This window comes from Lissotriton vulgaris, chromosome 9 (assembly GCF_964263255.1).
Source record: "Lissotriton vulgaris chromosome 9, aLisVul1.2, whole genome shotgun sequence".
Lineage (NCBI taxonomy): Eukaryota > Metazoa > Chordata > Amphibia > Caudata > Salamandridae > Lissotriton > Lissotriton vulgaris.
In genome coordinates, this window is record NC_141697.1 from 733,252,677 (window position 1) to 733,275,208 (window position 22,532).

The window sequence follows — 22,532 nt, forward strand, 5'->3', positions numbered from 1 at the left end:
CGTACACTAACATTACCATGGCCACCCAGTTGTTTCTGTATTCCCATTGACATTTTCTGGCAATGGAAATGTGATGGACATTTTATCTTCCTTAAAAAACTATATAGTTTATGATATTGTTCCTGTCATGTGAAGTCTAATTCTCAGTACCTATGCTGAGGCATTATTGTTTAGGTGAACTTTATTCCTCCTGGGCCACAAAAATGCTCTGCTATATAGATGAGCAGTTTGCGGCTCTCAAAAAGTTAATAATAAAATAGTCAGATGTCTTTCTACTGCAGAGGAATATGGAATGTGAGTAACTATAGCCAGGAGTGTCTCGTGTCAAGGAAGAGAGGCAGGGCGGGGGAGGGGGAAAGGGAGGCTGGCAGACGACAGAGACAAATTAAAGAAAAAAAATAACTTACCTGCCGCTCTCCAGGATCGCGTTATTCTGCTCCTCTCCACTGCAGGCAGGCACAGGCTCCTAGACTTCCCTGCGACCAATCCTGAAGCTGCTCTCATGCAAGAGAGCAGCTTCAGGATTGGCCTGAGCATCAATGATTTACTCGCCCAGACAGACTTGGAGCCTATCCATGCTCTCTCCAACACGGCAATGGAGCTGGGGTTGAAGAGAGCTTCACTGCGCATGTTGCCAACCCACATGCGCAGTGAATAGTAGTGCCTAACACTCCCCCTCCAGCCTGTCATTACCCTAACCCACCCCCAAGCCTCAGCACAAGAAAAAGAAAACCTGTTTTACTATAAATGTATTTTTCATGTTTTTGAGAGTGCTGGTGGGGGAAGGGGGTGATGCTCCTCAGCCATAGTGGAGAAGCCGCCGTTGCCTATGGCATCATGAAGTCCGCAGCAGCAAAAGTGGGTTTTGCACTCAACCTTTTAAGTAGGTCACACTAAATGGTGTTCTCAAAACATCAATGAAGAGGGAAAGAGAAGCTGTAATCCATTCGGCTTGCAATGGTTACTACAAAAATCAAGAATGGGGGGTGAATGGACGACTTGTCCTGTGTAACCAAGGTCTTAGTTAACATGGGAGACCATCGTTGTAAAAAACCCTCATATACGTACACAGGCGATGGGCGGTATATGTTGATTCCCCGCCTCAGTGTACTGTAACAGCATGATCATTGGGTCTTTTCCTTTGTCAGTATGCTGACCTCCGCATGGAGGAAGACCAACTGGTTTGACAGTAGTGGCCAAGAATAAAAAGAGGGCATGCTTGTGCTCAGATGTGTGGAATAAAATTTCCTACATCATATCTCGTGTATTTTATTCCTGAGATTTGTAATGCGGGAAACTAAAAACACAGTTGTGCGTGTATAGACCCAGTTACTGGTCTATCGCACTGGTGGTGGTCAACATGTTTACGCCTCATGGGACCTCTAGAGGCTTTCATCAGGACTGAAAAATCTTTAGAGCACATTTTGGCCCTCAGTGTAGAAGGGGGGTGTTTACTCACCACCCTTAATTTCTTAAGGTCAGATCTATAGTATCTGTACCTCCGATGTTGTTGGATACTGCTCCCTCGGGACACCTATTGTGGTTACTCCTTTGACATCGCTTGTTCTAGCTCTGAAAGTGGTTCCCTGAACTAAATGGTGGCCAGTTCTTTATGGGCCTGATCAATCTGCATGTCTAAAGATAAAAGGACATAAATAATACTGGAATGAAAGCCACGAGAGCTGAGGCATGGGGGACAAGGGCTAGCAAGTTCAGTGACCAGAAAAAGACATAAAACAGAGAAAAAATAACTGTGAGATGCAAACAGAAAGAATGAACTGAAGAGGAAAACATAAGAAAGAAAACAGGATGAATAAAGGAGAGAGATAGAGGGTAACGGTGAAGAAGGGAAAGGTGAATTGAAGAAAGAGTTTAAGCAAAGAAGGAAAGATTGAAAGATGGAGGAATGGTAAAAGCAATGAATGGTGAAGGAAAAGACTAGGAAAAGACTAGTAGACTAGCTCATGGAAACAAGCCAGGGTGGTCCCGTTGTTAAAATAATCTAATCTCGACGTAGCCAAACCAGAGAGTTTTCGCCCGATCTCCCTCCTGCCTTGGGTCTCCAAGATCTCTGAGGCCTATATCAATTCCATCTTGACGGGTTATCTGGAGGAAAATAACATATCGGACCCTCTCAGATTGGTTTCCGTCCTAGACACAGCATGGAATCTGCTCTTCTTGCTGTGACCGTACATCTGAGACTGGCCCTAGAGGAGAGTCGTACTTCGGCACTGACCCTATTAGACCTCAGTGCTGCGTTTGACACTGTGTCCCACCAGATACTGCTGAAGCAGTTGGAGGAGGCGGGCATCGTGCACTCAGCCCTGGATTGGTTTGCCTCTTTTCCTTCGGAGAGGACCTTACAGGTAGCCCCCCCTTTTGTCTCTAGAGTCCCTACTACCAAACAGGGGGTGCAGCATGGCTCAGCCTTGAGCCCTACCCTCTTCAACTTGTATGTTCAACCACTAGCTATGGTGGCTAATAGCAGAGGGCTCACAGCATTATCATATGCAGATGATACACAGTTGGTAGTCACACTCTCTGACAACTCCACCTGGGACGCCTGTAAGTTCCGAAGTGATCTTGAAGTCGTCGTGGAGTGGATGACCGTCAACTGGCTCCAGCTCAATGCCAGCAAGTCTGAGGTACTGCTGATAGGGAAAGATTCTGAGCTGTGGAGCGAGCACTGGGTGCCTGCCACTTGGGGTATGTATCTGCCCCCAAACAGGTGGTAAAATATCTGGGTGTCTGGGTCGACTCCGCCCTCAGCTTTCAGACACAAACCAAGGCGGCGGGGACCTGTTTTGGTACACTGCAGGGCTCAAACCGTTGTTGGGGTATTTTGATGCCCCCCCATCAGCCAGGTTATTGTTCAGCCTTCGATTTTGTCGAGACTAGACTATGCAGGCTCACTCTATCTGGAGTCTAACAAGTCTGAAATCGTTAGACTGCAAAGGGTTCAGAATGCTGCAGCCAAATCTACCCCTGGCCTTCCTAGGACATGCTCTGCATCTAGTGCTATTCGTCGGCTCCACTGGCTGTCTGTGGCCAGACGTATAGAGTTCAAGTCCTTTTGTATTTCATTTAAAATCTTGAACTCCTCATCCCCAGGTATGCTGGCCAATTTGCTTGCACCATACACCCCCTACCGCCAACTTTGGTCGATGGGGCAGCATTTGGCGGTTATCCCTCGGGTGAGGAGGGTTCACGCCTCAAGGGGTGTTGCCTCATTACTTTGGCACCTAAACTTTGGAACGCGCTCCCCATTTCCATCCGCAACTTGAAGAACTATTTGGCATTTCGTAAAGCAATTAAAACGCTTCTCTTGCCCTCCATTGTAGGCCTTTTCCCTGTTTTCTGCCATCAGCGCTGGGACGCCCCTTTGCTGGGGCAGCTGCACACTCTACGACAACAAAAAAAGTCAAAAGACAGAAGAACCGATGAATGAAGGTAAGGGTGGAAGGGTGGATGGGTGAAATAATTCATGGATGGAAGTGTAAAACTATAAATGGGTGATTGGATGGTTGTGTCCCAGTGAGGATGGAAGGAATTAGGATAAACTGATGGGTAACAAAATGAACGGATGGATTGGTTTGGCTGAATGATGGTGGAACATGAAAGGCAAATGAATGAATGGACTGTGGAAGAAAGGATGAAATGATGGTTGGGGGAACAAATGTATGGATGGATAAGTGAGTGAAAGGACGGGCGATTGAAGGATAAAAGGTTGGAAGGATTGCTGTAAAGTTGAAAGAATGGATGGATGGACTCCTCTGTGGAAGGTCAGGCTTAGGCTTGTGCGGTGGTTTAAAGTGTGGAGTGTTATCATGAGATTCCCTAAAAAGGATAACTTTTTAATCAACTGAGTCAAAAATATGTTCTCAAATGTACAAATTCACATAATTTTTCATTTTTTTCTGGAGTATTGCCTCTTAATAAACGTTAAAGGTCACACACAGTGAGTCATCTCATCTCTTCCTTGTGCACATAGTTATCATCACACAAAGAGAATATAATTAGTGGGAATATTGTGTGGGGGTCCCTGTGACCCATGCAATTCATTTGCTTGGTTCCAGTACTCAAGGTTGTTACTAAGGGCCCCAGTCAACCGTTAGATTTGCAATGTCACTGCTATGGTGCAGCACTATAGGTCATTCCTCTAAATAAAACCCAACCACACCAGTAGGCATAAGCTCTAGAAGTAAGGGTGCAGGGGGGTGGCGCTTTAGCACCTCCTAAACATAATCCTGCAGGAGTTCAGAAGGGGAATGAGTGATAAAGGTGCCTTCAAATTTTGTGTTTACCTTATCACAATTGCTGTCTACAAAGACAAAGCTCAATTGCCAGTCAATGTCTTCTGACAAATTGCTAATTATTTGGAAACGGGTGAGTACTTTTGTTTCTCTGACTGCAAAGGGAGAGGATTTTGTAACAACAATTAAATACCAAACCAACTTTATGCATGTTTCAAATTATATCAGCAATTATGAAAACACAAATGAAGCAAATTTTTTGTAATTCTGAAGAGTGATGGAAACAAAGATTTGAACAGGATCATACCAAATCTAGGAACTTACTTGGTGATGCCCAATCGATAAATATTTGCTGAAACACGATTTCTAAGCGTTATTGTATTTGTTCTATATAGTTTTACCTGTAAAACAACAAGTTTATGCAAATGATGTGGTCATTTCAACAGAAAATGTGTTTTCGGAAAATGACAGTGTGCTACTTCACCAGTGCTCCAAAATGCAACACCAGCTGCTTAGCACACCCTTAACACGCTCCTACTGAATTAGCATGGCACATTTGCAACACTTGTGATTTTTTTGTGTGATGCATGGAGTTTTTTACATTCCCTATGACTTTAGTGATAAATTAAGGGCAGCACCCCTTCTCTGAAAAATGTTCCAGCACCTTTGCCAGTAAGTGCCCTATTAGAGCATGGGCACTCACAAACATGTTCCCAGGGGCCAAAATGTGTGGTCTGTTATGTGACCGAGGGCTGCATTGATGCCAGCAGGGTGATGGGCGAGGGCAGAGAGGTTGGTTTGGAGGGTGGGTGTTGGATGTATGGTAGGTATAGGAGAAGCTTAATATGTATATCTATATTTACAACAAGGGGTGGTGAGGGACCGAGTCTCTGAATTAAACAGAATACTCTCACCCAGTCAAGAGATCAGGGCTAGATCCAACACCGTTTTTTAGCTCACTGCACCATCCCAGTTTCAGAACCTGGCTGTATGCAAATTAGTCTGTTCCTGTCCCAGTGCATGATGGGAACAGGGCAAACCAAACTACAAAAGCCAATTCTTACACTGAGAAGGAAACAAGCTACCGGGGACCGGTTTCTGGCATTTCAGCCGTCTTCGGCCCGGCTTGCTTGAATCCTGATGGTGCAATGAGCAAGGGACTCACATCTGAGTATACCCTTCCACGCTTAGGGTGGACAAAAATATTTACAACAAGGGGTGGTGAGGGACAGAGTCTCTGAATTAAACAGAATACTCTCACCCAGTCAAGAGATCAGGGCTAGATCCAACACCGTTTTTTAGCTCACTGCACCATCCCAGTTTCAGAACCTGGTTGTATGCAAATTAGTCTGTTCCTGTCCCAGTGCATGATGGGAACAGGGCAAACCAAACTACAAAAGCCAATTCTTACACTGGGAAGGAAACAAGCTACCGGCACCGGTTTCTGGCATTTCAGCCGTCTTCGGCCCGGCTTGCTTGAATCCTGATGGTGCAATGAGCAAGGGACTCACATCTGAGTATACCCTTCCACACTATGGGTGGACAAAAAAATTTACAACAAGGGGTGGTGAGGGACCGAGTCTCTGAATTAAACAGAATACTCTCACCCAGTCAAGAGATCAGGGCTAGATCCAACACCGTTTTTTAGCTCACTGCACCATCCCAGTTTCAGAACCTGGCTGTATGCAAATTAGTCTGTTCCTGTCCCAGTGCATGATGGGAACAGGGCAAACCAAACTACAAAAGCCAATTCTTACACTGGGAAGGAAACAAGCTACCGGGGACCGGTTTCTGGCATTTCAGTCGTCTTCGGCCCGGCTTGCTTGAATCCTGATGGTGCAATGAGCAAGGGACTCACATCTGAGTATACCCTTCCACGCTTAGGGTGGACAAAAATATTTACAACAAGGGGTGGTGAGGGACAGAGTCTCTGAATTAAACAGAATACTCTCACCCAGTCAAGAGATCAGGGCTAGATCCAACACCGTTTTTTAGCTCACTGCACCATCCCAGTTTCAGAACCTGGCTGTATGCAAATTAGTCTGTTCCTGTCCCAGTGCATGATGGGAACAGGGCAAACTAAACTACAAAAGCCAATTCTTACACTGGGAAGGAAACAAGCTACCGGGGACCGGTTTCTGGCATTTCAGCCGTCTTCGGCCCGGCTTGCTTGAATCCTGATGGTGCAATGAGCAAGGGACTCACATCTGAGTATACCCTTCCACGCTTAGGGTGGACAAAAATATTTACAACAAGGGGTGGTGAGGGACAGAGTCTCTGAATTAAACAGAATACTCTCACCCAGTCAAGAGATCAGGGCTAGATCCAACACCGTTTTTTAGCTCACTGCACCATCCCAGTTTCAGAACCTGGCTGTATGCAAATTAGTCTGTTCCTGTCCCAGTGCATGATGGGAACAGGGCAAACCAAACTACAAAAGCCAATTCTTACACTGGGAAGGAAACAAGCTACCGGGGACCGGTTTCTGGCATTTCAGCCGTCTTCGGCCCGGCTTGCTTGAATCCTGATGGTGCAATGAGCAAGGGACTCACATCTGAGTATACCCTTCCACGCTTAGGGTGGACAAAAATATTTACAACAAGGGGTGGTGAGGGACAGCGCCTCTGAATTAAACAGAATACTCTCACCCAGTCAAGAGATCAGGGCTAGATCCAACACCGTTTTTTAGCTCACTGCACCATCCCAGTTTCAGAACCTGGCTGTATGCAAATTAGTCTGTTCCTGTCCCAGTGCATGATGGGAACAGGGCAAACCAAACTACAAAAGCCAATTCTTACACTGGGAAGGAAACAAGCTACCGGGGACCGGTTTCTGGCATTTCAGCCGTCTTTGGCCCGGCTTGCTTGAATCCTGATGGTGCAATGAGCAAGGGACTCACATCTGAGTATACCCTTCCACGCTATGGGTGGACAAAAAAATTTACAACAAGGGGTGGTGAGGGACAGAGTCTCTGAATTAAACAGAATACTCTCACCCAGTCAAGAGATCAGGGCTAGATCCAACACCGTTTTTTAGCTTACTTGCAGCCTACCTTGTGACCTGAAGGACCTGCGGACTCCCTCGGACTGCCTCTGACTCCACGCCTCGCGGAACCCGCTGCGCGGGTCCCGCATCGTCCAGGGGCGCTGTTGAACTTGGGAGCAGTTGTACTTTTTGCCATCTGGGGCTAAGGGCTGCAAGGGCTGCGAGCAGGAGGGGCTGGACTCAGTCTCCCAAGAGTCTCAGCCTACCTCGCGCCCGTAACACCTGGGCCGCTCTCCCTCATCACCCCGCCCCCAACAGACCGCTGAAAGCCACCGGATTCTCTCCTCTCCGTGGGATACCACTTGCAGACTACCTTGTGACCTGAAGGACCTGCGGACTCCCTCGGACTGCCTCTGACTCCACGCCTCGCGGAACCCGCTGCGCGGGTCCCGCATCGTCCCGGGGCGCTGTTGAACTTGGGAGCAGTTGTACTTTTTGCCATCTGGGGCTAAGGGCTGCGAGGGCTGCGAGCAGGAGGGGCTGGACTCAGTCTCCCAAGAGTCTCAGCCTACCTCGCGCCCGTAACACCTGGGCTGCTCTCCCTCATCGCCCCGCCCCCAACAGACCGCTGAAAGCCACCGGATTCTCTCCTCTCCGTGGGATACCACTTGCAGCCTACCTTGTGACCTGAAGGACCTGCGGACTCCCTCGGACTGCCTCTGACTCCACGCCTCACGGAACCCGCTGCGCGGGTCCCGCATCGTCCAGGGGCGCTGTTGAACTTGGGAGCAGTTGTACTTTTTGCCATCTGGGGCTAAGGGCTGCGAGGGCTGCGAGCAGGAGGGGCTGGACTCAGTCTCCCAAGAGTCTCAGCCTACCTCGCACCCGTAACACCTGGGCCGCTCTCCCTCATCGCCCCGCTCCTAACAATTATCCAATTGTTATTGAGGATATAAGTTGGACCAAGGAGACCGCTGCGAGGGAGCGCGCGGGAGCGTCCCGGGAGAAGCCCGGGACAAGGGCGGGACCGTCTTTGGCCGTCAGTGGCCGAAGGAGGCTGGGCTGGGCCCACTCTCTTGATCCCCCTTGTGTTACAATTAAGGCAATGCCTTCGCCTTCACCACGGGAAACCCCCTCAAGGGATGGCGCCTCCAGCTCTGGGACTTTGGATAATTACTTTAAACCCACTAAAGGAGAAGCGGACAAGGAAAGCTCGCTTGAGAAACGTAGGGTGGAGCGCAGGCGCTCCATTGAATCTATGAAAACCAGGCCCTTGACCGATATCATTCCTTACCCCACCACTCAAGAGGAAGGCACTCCACCCAGCAGTCTAATTAATTCGACACTCGAGGACTTCCCCAGCTTACTAAGGGAAATTCCCTCTACTCCAGGGATAGCGCTTGGAAAAAACACAGAGCCAGCCCCTCTTGAGTTCTCCCATACCCCTGTTAACCTGGTAACTCAAACCCCACCTACGCAATTGGCTAATAAGAGCAAGTCCAAATTAAATGTAGTGGCGGAGTTACATAGGTCCCCACCCAGTAAACGCGCTCGGAAAACAGTGGGGGGGCGGGGGAAATCCAAAATATCACATCTTGACTTTGGCAAGAAACGCACTAACACCGCTCTATCGGGGAAGCCTACGGAGATAGTGCCTACTATTCCACCGCCTAAGCCCCCAAACCCCAGTATAACTGCCACCACTAAAGAACCAGAGGTAATTTCATCAAACTTAAACCTCCCACTCTCTGCCAAGGGGAGCATTGAATTCCTACTCCGCTCCCTTTTGCAGCCCATTACCGACAGCTTAAAAAAAGTCGAGATCAGGCTCACCCTACTAGAAACTTCTCTTACCACTCTGAACACTCTAGTAAGTAAGCAGACAAAGCTAGTGGGAACCCATTCCTCTGCTGGGGATCCTTCCAAAGCAGAAGCTGCAACTAATGCCAATAAAGCCCCCCCCAGAAACCCGCCACCTGCCCCCCCTCTGCAACCCCTTTTGGCCATCCAACTCCAGGCACGGCACAATAACCAAAGCAACAGACCTACTCACCCAGTGGATCTAGCCTCCCATAGCTCTCAAATAGAGTCCTCTGGAATACATCAAGATCAGGTTAACGCCCCCCCACCCACGCCCGTTTGCCCAACTCCCAGACCACGAAGGCCAGACCTCCCGCCTGAAGCTAATAGATTAATGGTGGTCTTAGCTGGTGCCCCCCACTTAAGATCAGGGGAAAATGAGGACTACCAATCCCTTAAGAAAAAGGTAATCAAATGGCTTAACTGGAACCGACCCTTGCCATCCCATTTTAATAACGAAATCATCATGGTGGGAAGGGTTCCATGGCTAGGGAAGACCAGGAAAACCATAGTGGGGGACTGTATTATGGTAACCTTTAAGGATCCGGGCACGGTACGACACATTTGTGGAGGAATGAACCGATCCCTTGATTCCACCATACAGACCCTCCCAGTATCTTTTTTCTTCCCCCCGATTCCCAGGCACCAGGTCCCAATACACGATGACTGGACAAGGGTGGAATACAGACGTAAACACAAAGGCTTTCTACAACGCCCGTACTTCCAACCGCCGGACACACCTTTTTGCGATTTTAATCGCTTTAACTGCCTGAACGGTTTGGATGGGGTCGACTGACTTACCGTCTGTAAGACAGTGCCAGGGGTCTCGGGCTCCTGTGGCCCCCTGGAACCCCCCACTGTGTCCTCCGGTTCAATTTCTGGCCCCCTGAATGATCCAGCTGCTTCAGACCACGGCAGAACCGAATCTTCTCACCAAGCCATTGATGGGGTAGTTGTTGCTGAGGGGATAACTACGGTTCCTTTCCTTGTGGGCAATGGTGCGCCAAGACCACCGGTGCCACATGCATCTTTTGCTGCCCCCACTACAGGTCCCGCAACTGAAGTGGAGCCTGGACTCACCTCCTCCAACCCTCATGGTATGGCATCTGCCACCTCCGAACATTTGAAGATAATCTCCTGGAACATCGCGGGATTAGCTAACAAACTGGAAGAGCCGGCTTGGGCAAAGTACATAGAAACTGGTGACATATGCATGTTCCAGGAAACCTGGGCCAGAGAGGACTATGGACATCAAGGCTATTCGTCATTTTTCATCCCAGCAAGGTGGGAAGGCAAAGGCCGCCCATCAGGGGGCCTCACGACGTGGGTTGCTGCGCACCTGGGCTGTGTGGCTACACGGCTCCCATTCAACTCTGATGACATCCTTGCGGTCTTATTAACATGGCCAAACAAAGCTAACCTCCTGCTGGTCAACATCTATTCCAGGCCGATGGGAATGGCAAAAGAATCACCGACCTTTGATGAACTCTCGAACTTCTTATCTGAACTGTCGACCGATCCATATTATGTGGTGGGTGGGGACTTTAACTCTCACTTTGAGCCACTCCCCGGCCTCCAGGAAGGGTTCTTATCAGAAGAAGAAGTTAGGTGGGCAGTACCATGGGTTGATGTGCCATCTCCGAAAGCTTGGACCCCACTGGCACTGCAAATCACTGCCCTTACGTTAAGGTTTGGACTCAGAGCGTGTAATGGGCGAATTAAATCCGATATACCAGGCAAAAACACTTACAATCGTCGGGGAAGAGAGTCTCATTTGGACTATGTCCTGGTCCAATTGGCGAGGTGGTCAACAATACAGGACTTCAGGGTAATAGACAGGTTGGACAGTGACCACAATGCCCTCGAGTTAGACCTTGCCCATCCAGCACCTCAGGCCCCAGTGACCCATGAGGAAGGGAATCGCCCCACGCTCCTCCTAGATAACAGTAGGAGAAGAATTAGGTGGGAGCATATGGTCACAAGCAAGGATAAACTCCCACTGCTTTATGCAGAGATTACTCCCATCCTGGAAACTGTTGGAGATCTTGACAGTGTGGCAAATAAAATAGATATAAGGAGTAAACTGTTTGTTGCCCACGAGGAACTCATAAAAGTTGCGGCACCCCACTTCACTCGTAACTTACGAAAGCCAAGGGAGAGGTGCCAAGGTAAAACACAATGGTATAATGTAGCCTGTAGACGGGCCAAAACAGAACTCCTTGGAGCAATTAAGGAGGGCACAGGAGGGGAACGCCTTAAGCAACGCAGGCAAGCCTACAAGAAGCTTCTTGCCCAGGCCAAAATAGAATGGGAGGAAAATCAGTGGGAAGAACTCACAAAGGCCCTAGCAATTCAAGATCAACGCCTGTTCTGGAGAATTGTGAATGGGGGATCAGGGAGTCTACATTCGGCAGTGGAGCCTAACATAGCTCCTGGAGTGTGGCAGGCCCACTTCCAGTCTCTATATAGCGCTGAGTCCGGAGAACTTCCTGCGCCAATCGAACCGGAGAGGCTGGGCCCTCAGGCGGATCTAATAACACTGTGTGAGGTCACTGCTGCTATTTCAGGCCTGGCTTCGGGGAGGGCGCCTGGACTGGATGGGCTACCGGGAGACCTGTTCAAGCAGGAGCCCACCGTCTGGGCGCCTTACCTCGCTGCTCTTTTTAACGGTATCCTCGGTGGGATGGAAATCCCTAGTACTTGGCTGGGGGCTGAGGTGGTCCCGATTTTCAAAAAGGGATCCCCCCTCCTCCCAGCCAACTACAGACCGATTAGCCTGATAGACGTAGCGCAGAAGCTGTTCGGCAGGGTTCTCCTGAATAGGCTTCAGGAATGGATAGAGGAGGTGGGCGCCCTCAGTCCCTATCAGGCAGGATTTAGGAAAGGGGTATCGACTGTGGACCAGGTCTTTAGACTGAATCTGGTCTATTGGAGGACAGTGAGGTTCGAGGGCGGTAGTTTGTACACGATTTTCGTGGACCTACGGGCCGCCTTCGACCTCGTGCCCAGGGGAAAACTTTGGATCATCTTGGCAGGGATGGGCGTACCACCAGATATTTTATTGACCTTGCAGAGGTTGCATCATAATAATTATGCCCAGGTGAGGTGTGGGAGGTCGGGGGAACTGACTGATAGATTCCCCGTTGGCAGAGGGGTAAGACAGGGCTGTGTGCTGGCGCCGACCCTGTTTTGCCTCTTCGTCAACGGGGTAATCGCCCATCTTAACGCCACCGACTACACAGATGCCCCCAAATTAAACGGCAACAGTGTGCCCGCAATAATGTTAGCGGACGACACATTGTTAATATCTAAAACACCCATGGGCATCCAAAGGATACTCGATGCCTTTGTGGCCTTCTGCCAGGATAGAGGGTTGGAAATCAACGCCACAAAAACCAAATATATGGTATTGAATCCGAGCCCCAAACAGCGCCCAAATCCCCAACTGGGAGCAGTGCGGCTGGAAAGAGTAGCCACGTTTGAATACCTCGGCGTGACGCTCAACGAAAATATGACCTGGGGGACCCATCAGAGCAGGGCTAACCTTAAATTAGTGCAAATTACCGGGGGTATATCCCGGATGATGACTGGTTCGACCTACCGCCCACTGGGGGCCTTAATTCAGATATATAAAGCCCAGGCCAGGGGGGCGATCTTGTACGGGGCTGAATTGTGGGGCCACATTCCATGTCGGAACCTGTCTTCCACGGAAAATAGGTTTATAAGACAAATAACCGCACTTCCCCCTAGCACTCCACTCCTTCCTCTGAGGCTTGATCTAGGGCTACGGCCACTTGCCGACGAGATAAGTCTAAGACCCATTGCCTTCTGGCGCAGGCTATGGAGCGGCGATGATCTCGCCGACTATAGGGCGGAACTGGTCGAACTATTAAAGCTCCCCAAGGCGCTCAGTATTCCCTGGGTCCAAAACATCCAGTCAATTTGCACCGATCTGGGGCTCCCTGAATTGTGGACCGAACCAGCGAATGCAGCACCAGGAATCTCCAAGAGATCCCTGGCGAATCTGTATCACGAACACAAAAGGGCAAGGGCCTTAGCTACCCAGACAGAGGGGTCCCTTTCTTCCATATTCCTGCAAACTAAGGATCTCTACAGATTTGAGAAGGCTTTCGATCCCATATATCCCATACTCACCAGAAAGTTATTTCTCCAGTGGAGATACGGTACATTGCCTTTTCGGTCCTTCTCAAGCACCTGGTCACAAGTCCCTTCCACCAAATACTGTCCTCTTTGCGTTGATAAAGAGGAAAATGATTTGCATGTGATCTTTTTCTGCCCAGCCTACAAGGCAGCCAGAAAGCATTGGCTGCTTTCCCTGATTAAGAATTTGGGTGGCAGGGAATATACACCTATGTACAGGATTTTAAAATCCGATGTTTCTGGCCCAACCGTTTTTGCACTTTCCAAATTCTTTACGAATGTTTGGTATACGCGTATTCGTCTTTTAAAAAATGCTGGGTAGACTTTAGAATCGCTTCAATTCTTAATAACTGTTTTTATTGTCTGTGTTGATCTTAAAATCATGTATTGATGTTTTAACAAATCCGACAGAATTCATGTGATTTTATTGTATGTGCATCTTTTATGACCAAATGGTCGAAAAAAAGATTGGAAAATGAAAAAAATTATGGTGCAATATGTATATCTAGCAGCTGAACTGCACAATGTGAAACCAGAAAACGGGATTAATCCCGGCCTTTCCACTTTACCACATTGTGTTATCCGAGGAACCTGTTTTATTTCAATTTCCCTCCCTCCTTTTTCTTCATTATTACATAGACGAGGATGTGCACCGTATAAAACCTCTACTGTGTTGGATTGAATGAACTATAATGTTGTTTATGTATTAGAGTAACCCAGTCCACCCAGAGGGTGTACGTAACAACTGACTTTACTCTTAGTTCATTACTGGCATTGTTGTCAGGGTGGGTGGAAACATGGATCTTTCTAAATTCATGTATAAAAAATAATATTTTTAAAATAATACTTCTCAATGCACTGATATAATCTAATATCCTTAGTAGAAATGGTTATGCATGTTAATGAAATACTCTTTTCGATTTTTAAATAGTCTATCATATTTTTACAGGTTTGTTGCAAGGTATCTTCATTTTACCTTTAAATAAACGCTTGCCGGTTTATTTGACATTTTTCTAACGTACCTTTTAAGTTGAATAAACAGCAGCCCATGTCTGCTGTTCACCAGGGGACCCATGTAAAGGTCAGAAGGGGTGCACTCACTTTGAGTATTATTGTATTAGAGCAAGAGACAGAAAACATTATGAGTGTAACAAGTACAGCAAAAGAGAAGGGTCAGTTGTGGGTGGGGTTTGACATCTGGATTTGTTATGCTTGCAGTTTTCACACTATGCATGACTTCAGTGACACATTAATGGCAGCACCCCCACTCTGAAAATTGTTCCAGCATCACTGCCAGTAAGTGTCTATTAGAGCAAGAGACAGGAAACATTCTGAGTGCAATACATTCAACTAAAGAGATGGGCCTGTTGTGGGCGTGGTATTCCAGGATTTATGCAAATAAAATGTATAAATTGCAGTTAGAAAAAAAGCTGTGGGGAGGCACGCTAATTTTATTTCGCTTTTCATAGGCAGCCATGAGGCCACATGTTAAGTGTGAAACCATCTGTCAGTCGATTCAGCAAACATGTTGCACTTTACGGCTATTTTGTTTTAACCCTACTATTATTATCTCAAATAAACTCACAACATGTACAGTCCTGTTGGCTCGAAATGTAGGACTGTCTCAAAAACAGAGTAACTTTGTAAATAAGAGTTAAAATTTCACAAAGGTGTCTAATCCCTTTGGAAAGTTGTGATGCCTTGCTTCATATGCAAAACTGAAAGTAAGCTCTGTTCACATATTTTGTGAGAGTTCACAATTTCATTCAAATGACATATTACAGTAAGCACTGGCGCTGCCAATTGTGTCGGCTATTGTGTAGCGAAGAGGCTTATACCAACCCTTCTCTGGAAACATCCTTCACAACGCAGGCATTGCATCGCAATGCCTTTACATCGCGGGCATTGCAACGCAAGCCGTTACAACGACTTTCGCTGGATGGTGCTCTAACCTAACAAATAGTATGATTTACTATTCCATAACCTTCTCTACTGTATGTAGGCTGGAGTTGGAATAGTAAATCATACTATTCCTAAGTCCAGCACAAGTCGTTGCAACGACTTGTGTTGTAACAAACGCAATGTAAAGTACTGCGTTGTAAATGTATGCGTAGTAACATCATACATTCTAATAACTCATCATGTATGTACATCATTGGGAGCAGCAATGCAGACCTCCCTAACAAAAGAGTAGGTACTGATCAGGTAGTCGGAACCGGGGGGTGAAAGAAGGGTCCATCAAAGAGACTAGGACCACAAAGGTAGCAACAGTGTAAGCATCCTTCCCTCCAACAACAGGTAAAAACATTGACATCTAAAGACGTCACAGCAGCAGTGCAAACTTTCCTTCTCCTTAGAACATGTACACTATGGCAGCAGCAGTGCAAAGGTCCCTCCTTCACATAGCGCCAACAGACTGAGGAGCTGATTTATCAGGGCAGCAGCAGTGCAAGCTTCCTTCACTCACCGGACATGTACAGCTCAGACACTAGAGGCATATAAGCTAGACGCAGACAGACAAATAATCCATTGAGATGCGTGTATGGGTGAATGAGTGACTCTGTAAGTGCAGCTGTACTTTAAGTTGTTGTTCCCTATCAGCACCCTTGCTGTCACTCTCTTTCAATCAATCTTTTACTCAGGGTTCCTCTGTTACATCTTGAAAATTCTACTGTAATCTCTCTGGGTCAGGTTTACTAAGCATTTGCTTTATCCTTGTGTCCCGCAAGGTGATGAAAGGACACTGCAAAGGCTTCAGTAAGATTTACAAAGCCACACAACGGGAGATTTGATACACTTTGCGTGAATTTGTAAAGAAATGTCAAGCAACGCAGTGGCTTGCGCTGCAGTACTTGGCATTTAGAGTTGATAGACTTTCCATGGCTGGAGCATGGGTGTTCCCGTGCATCCACCCATGGAAATGACGCAATTCCCTCTTTATAAAGGTTTGTAATCCTGGGATTTTGTCAAATCGGTACGCTACCCAGAGGATGGCATAAGGAGTAGAAAAATATTTTTTTCCACTTTCTCTGCGCAATGCATTCTGCATCACACATAGAAAGACGGAAATGTCCTTTTGGATTGTTTTTGAGCAGGAAAGTATACCTCCTTGCACAAAAACAATCCTGCTTGTAAAGCAGGCACCCTTGCAGCATGGCACAAGGCTGCTTGCTTTTGAACTAGGCAGCGTAAGGGGCGGCTCCTCCACTAAGGTGGAAGAGCGTCGTTCCACTGCCTGTTTTCAGCACGGCAAAAAAGGAAAAAGAAAATGATAATGATTGGGTGGAGGGCATGCCCAGGCTTCCATTCTCCATCTAAGAGCTAGACTATGACCAACTCAGACCAATCACAACGCTGCATTACAGCATTGTGATTGGCTCAGGGGAGCCTGGATGCTTACCAATCACAACAATGCATTGCAGCATTGTTATTGGCTATGGGGAGCCTATCTTGCTTCCTGCTCCAAAAGAAGCCAGTAAGAGGATGGGAGAGAGGCGGTGGCTGGCAGGTAAGTAATTTTTTTCCTACCCCCTCTCCCCTTGTCCCCCCTCACTACCCTACCGCTGATTCGCAGGAGCAGCAGCGGCTGGCAGCACACAGTGCGCCTGCGCTAGGAGGCAGCAAAAGTGTGCCATATCTTAATAGATATGTAAATTTCTTCTCTGTCTGTTGCACGTAGAGGTGGGTGAGCCAACACATTCACAGGGAAAGCTGAGCTAGATCTGAGCCAAAGGTCTGGCTCGGATCTTAGAGCCCATGCACGAGATGAGCCCTGAAAATGTTTGCTATCTAAATGAAACAACAACCAACACCCTATTTATAATTTTTAAAAGTGTATTTCTTTAACAGGTGGAAGATTTGTCATTATTGTGTCACACTGTAGCACTTAACTGAAAATTATATTACTAAAAGTGATAATTTTTAAACATGGACCATTAGTGAGGCAAGATAATTGTCATGTAAATTGTATACTGGTAAGATATTTAAAGAGCAACGTTATAATTTATTAAATCAAACACAATATGTTTTTGCATAACTGGTAGTCTGAACTCACATGTTAAAAGTGCTTTCATACACGATAATAAAGAAGATTTTATTGAAATAAAATATTTGCTTAAGATCACACAATTTAAGCAGAGAAGCCATGTTTTATTCAGGTTTTCTGGTTTGCCCTTGCACAAAGCAGCCAATAAATGTGCATCGACTTGCTTTTCCTTATGTTAAGACATTGTTTGTGCATTTTCCTGCAGTTTGTATCTAGAGGTAACTCGGCTTGAAGGTATTGGAGCGCTTTTCATGAGCACCAGTTACATTACACATTGTAACAATTTATTGTTTATAGGGCAGGGACAGGTAAAGTGATTTACTCACAATCACTGGAATCTGAGCTGACACCATGAGTCGAACCTGGCTCCCCAGGTCAAAACTCAGCAGCTCTTGCCATAACGCCACATCAATGGTACAGGAAGGGAGCGAGGTAGGCAGAAGTCACATGAAAGTTTGGCTTGTTATGGGTTCGAGGTTCGAACAGGACCTCGAGCTGAGCCAGAATAAAGCTTCAGACTCGAGCCTGGCTCAAAATTTCAGTGGCTTGCCCACCTCTAGTTTCATGCAATGCAGTGCAGCGTCTTCCCTTGCTGCCTTGCCCTGCATTGTGTGAAACATTAGTAAATATGCATTTTTTGTCCTACTTTCATTCCTGTATCTGTCATATTCTGTAGCTTAGCAGCTGCCACTGAATCCTATTCTGAATGACTGCACTTTTTACAATCATGCACATTCACCCTTTCACATAACCCAGCATTCAACGACTCGTTTATCTACACAATCCCACACAGACCAACACAAAAAACTTAGCTATCAAGTTCCAACCATATAACTAATAAAATGTCAAACTTCTTGGCTTTGCCACTGCTTGTTTTATTTCCCATACCGTTTTCCTCTTCTTTAATTGCTTTTCTTATGTACCCAGCTTTCTTTTATTTTCTTTCTCATCCTGTAAGTCATGCCTGCTATGCATTTTGTGCACTGAGAGATTCCTAAATAGGTCTGAGTATGAGTAGATGTGACTTGCTCTTGTAGTACTCTAGATTAATACTAGGGTAAGTCATAGCAGCATCTTTGTGATTCAGGCTTTGAAGGTCTGATAACAAAAAAGAAGCAACGAAAACAAGACAGTTGCATGAAATCTCACATATTTACTTTTCGAATGTCGCGCTCCTATGTTTGAGCATAGCAACATAAGCTGCAAAGTGTAAGTAACCTATGGTGCAGTATAGCCATTACAGCGCCTATATAAACTTGCATGCACTCTTCTCAAGAAAGCATCGACTCTCATAGGTGCTTCCATGGGAAATGACCCGTATACCCTGGTAGCACATCTTGCTACCTTTCTCCTAAGCACCTCGAGGTTGAACCTTTAGCAAATGCCCCACATAGACCTATTTTCCAAGAACAGACTTGGTTTTAGTGGTAATCTGGGCCTTAAACATATTAATGAGCCCAAAACTTGGTGCCAGGGCTTTAAGTGGGATAACAGAAACTTTGGTGGGGGTCTCTGAAATGGGCGTGGTCGATTTAATAAAGGGCGTGGCTAAAAAAAAACGCTGTAAACTAAAAATCCGTGCTTAGCATAGTGTGCCTCCCGACTAGTATTTTGCTGCTTCTTTCATTGCATCCATATATATAATACAACAAGTAACATTACACCTACAACAAGCCATAACTATTGGCTTTGTCAATGGCTGTTAGTTGCGTAAAATAAATAAGCAACAACTATGGCTCCATCGTATATAATATTGAAAATACTTCCGTACTGAAATTATGTTATTGTGGAAGTACTATAACGAGACTCTTTTGAAGTTACATAAAATACAGTGAAGGGTGTGCAGAGGTAAGATTTATTTGTTTCATCCTGAGGGTGAGGGCAAAAATGGAGAGCACGTGCTTTTTAGAAACCCGGTGCTGAGCCCCGGCAAGACACGGTCCACTTAAAGCCCTGCCTGTTGCCTTGAAAGCAAAGCACACCACGATCTTAACCTCTACTAGTGCTTGCATCGCAGCCAAGCCTTAATTGAACTTGTTAACTTTTCAGTGTCAGGCTGTCCTGTAAAAAAAAAAAAACGCCCTATTTGCCTAAATGTTAATTTCTTTAATTTATTTGGGGTTTTCCAGATTGTGGCGGTCACATCACTTAAGGCACAACTGGGTTATTGTCTGGAGTCCCTGACATCTCTCTCTTGAAAGACATGTCGTCCCTCATCAGGTTGTCAACATCTTTGAAAATGCATCACCTGTTGGATCTGTGGGCCTTCCTGGTGCCAGGGTCACATCCTGCCAGGCTGTGAGTCATCAGTACAAGTATGTGTAAGTATCCGGCCAGAGCTCAACCGCACAAAGCAGGCGGCTCTTTTCTAAGCCCCAAACAAAAAATTCAGAGAGACGGCCCTTCCTTGACAGATGATACACCCGCAAGGAGAGCAATGCCTGACTCACACATACTGTCTTTCTTCCCTGGAGGGAGATCAAAAGGGGCGTGGCTTGCCAGTCAAACTGGGGACAATCAGAAAGGAGGACACGTGATACATTTAAAGAAGCAGTGGCCAAATACCAACGCTAATGGATCATACCACACGTTAATATATGCATTGTTTACCTTCCTGTCTAGAACAAACAAGGATTACCAGAGCTGCACACTTGTTGTCTACTGGTGGGGTGCAATCTCAAACCACAGTCGCATAGAGAGACTGAAAAAGGAGAACTATCAACATTACTACAGAAAATAAGCACTGGCTTCGGGACTGGTGCAAGGATGTGTGAGCTGGCCGTCTCCTCTCCGTCCTCCCCTGCTTCTGGGGTCAGTAGAGTCCATTTGGAGTATCCCCATTAAATAAGCACCACCTGTGCTGCATTGAGGTGACAGGCTTGCTATAAGCCCCTACAGCAGAAGTGCATCACATTGCTGCTAAAGGCATGAAATATGGCAAAAGGGCTATGGGAGCCAAAATGCAAATGCAGAAACATTTAATTTTGCCTTAGGTTTTGAAATTCGCGGCAACTGAGCTACAAAGCATGCATCAAATCTTACATACCTGAAGCACTAGAGGATTAACATGTCAAAAAGAAAATATGTTATAGAAACAATTGTACAGTGGGGTACAATGGCGTTTTCAAAGCATTATGGGGCACATGCATCAACCTAAATACCGATCGCAAACGGGCCGATTTGCAGAAATGGCCCCCTTGCAACTGGTATTTAGGCAATTGGGATGCATCAACTCAAAACCCATTTGTAATATAGGTAATCAAAAAATGTTGTGATTACCTAAATTGCAAATGCTTTTAGGGAATCGCAAATTGCGATTCCCTATTTGGGATGCATCAAAGCCTTTCCTAAAGGCGACTTTGCATCTAGGAAATGCTAATTACCATCAACTGCAAGTTGATGGTAATTTGCAAAAACTTTGAAAAATGCACAAAAGTCCTATGTGACGCACACATATGCCCTTAGGGCATATGTGTGCGCCACATGAGCATACATGTAGGAGTGGGTAGAATTTGCATAATCGCCTTACGCAAATCTCTGTGAAATGGTAAAAAATCTCCACGAACACGCAAAAATTCTGCGAACACACGGAATTGCTTGTTCACAATGCTTTTTTCCTGTTCGCAATTGCTGTTTGCATGCTCGGGGGAAATATCTCGCGAACACGCATTTTGAGAACGCGAACAAGCAAAAAATTTTACGAAGTCGCGGGACGCAGAATTTTGGGCAATTTTGCGGTCTCTGCGGAACGCAAAATTACCCAAATTCTGCGAGCGAAACGGAATTTACCGCCCAGGCCAACATACATGCCAAATTTGGGGGTGCATCAGGGTGGCCTTTAAGGCCCCCTAGCACCCTTCAAATTGCATTTGCAATATGCGAGTTCCTATTTGGTACTCGCAAACTGCGAACAGCTTCCCATTCATTCTTCTAGGCCCTTAGGAATGAATGGGAAAGCATTTCTTAATTGCGATTTGCGATTTGCAATTTGCGAGTCGCAATTAAGGAATTTTAAGGAATTGCAATTTTTTTGCGAATCCTTCATGCATTGCATTTTACGATTTCTAAATTGCGAATCAGTAAAATTCTCTACTTAGAAAGCGCAAAATGCGGGTTTGATGCATGTGCCCCTATGTGAGCATTTTTTCATCCAAGTAGTATACATTTGGAAAATGCTTCCGTTTTTCAGGAAAGAACTTGGAAAACTGGTTTAAAAAAAACACTAATGGAGGAGGAGCTACGCGGGCATCCAAGATGGTCGCGTGAGCAGAGAGCTCCCGAGACCCGCGCCGTCCTTCTTTATCTATCCTTCACCTATCCTGGTCATTCTGACGGGCTTTTGCAGCGCGACCTTCACTGATGCTAACGATCCTTCTTTGGTCGAAAACGGACCCTGGGGACCACTTTTCTGACATCTGCAACTTTCTGGCCTGCCCGCGGGCGCGACCGGGGACTCGGCTACCCACTGTGGCCGACCTGTAATTGAACAACAACGGCTGACTGGCATCTGGCCCACCGGAGGTGTACTGCTTTCACTTTCGGTTTCCATCTCTTTGTTCTTGTCTCCTCCTACTCCGCCTTTGCCTGTTGCCCTCACAGCCCATACTTTCCTCCGAAGGACTGGCACGGAGGTCGCGATACTCCCATTTCACTGGCAAGTCGGAGTTTCGAGGCTTATCCTCCTTCTCGCCGCTTCTCCTGGCTATCCGGCCGACATTGAACGTGAGATGGCGACGAAAGCGGAGGCCGAAAAACGCCGGAAGGCTGCGACCCGGGGGGGATCGATCCAGTCTAATATGATCGAACGCTACACCCAGCCGAGAGGCTCCCCCGGGGCCACAAGCGTTGGTGCTGAAGGACTTCAAACGGACATGCCATCATCGTCGGAAGTATCGCTCCAAGATCTTTTGGCTGCCATCACTGGACTTAAGGCCGATATGAGTCAGCAATTCGAAGCCGTAGTGTCCAAAATAGACACGGTGGCGGTGGATGTAACTCTTATTCGGGCCGACTTAGCTAAAACGAACGAGCGGGTGAAGGCTCTGGATCTTAAAGCGTCGAGTCTGGTGACGGACATGGCTGAGGCGCAATCTGAGATTGGCAATCTGCGTGCCTCGCACGATCTGCTGCTCAAGCGGCTGGAGGACTATGACAACAGGGCCAGGCGGAACAACATACGCCTGGTCGGAGTGCCGGAATGTGATGGTGCTGTGTCGACCGACCTGTTG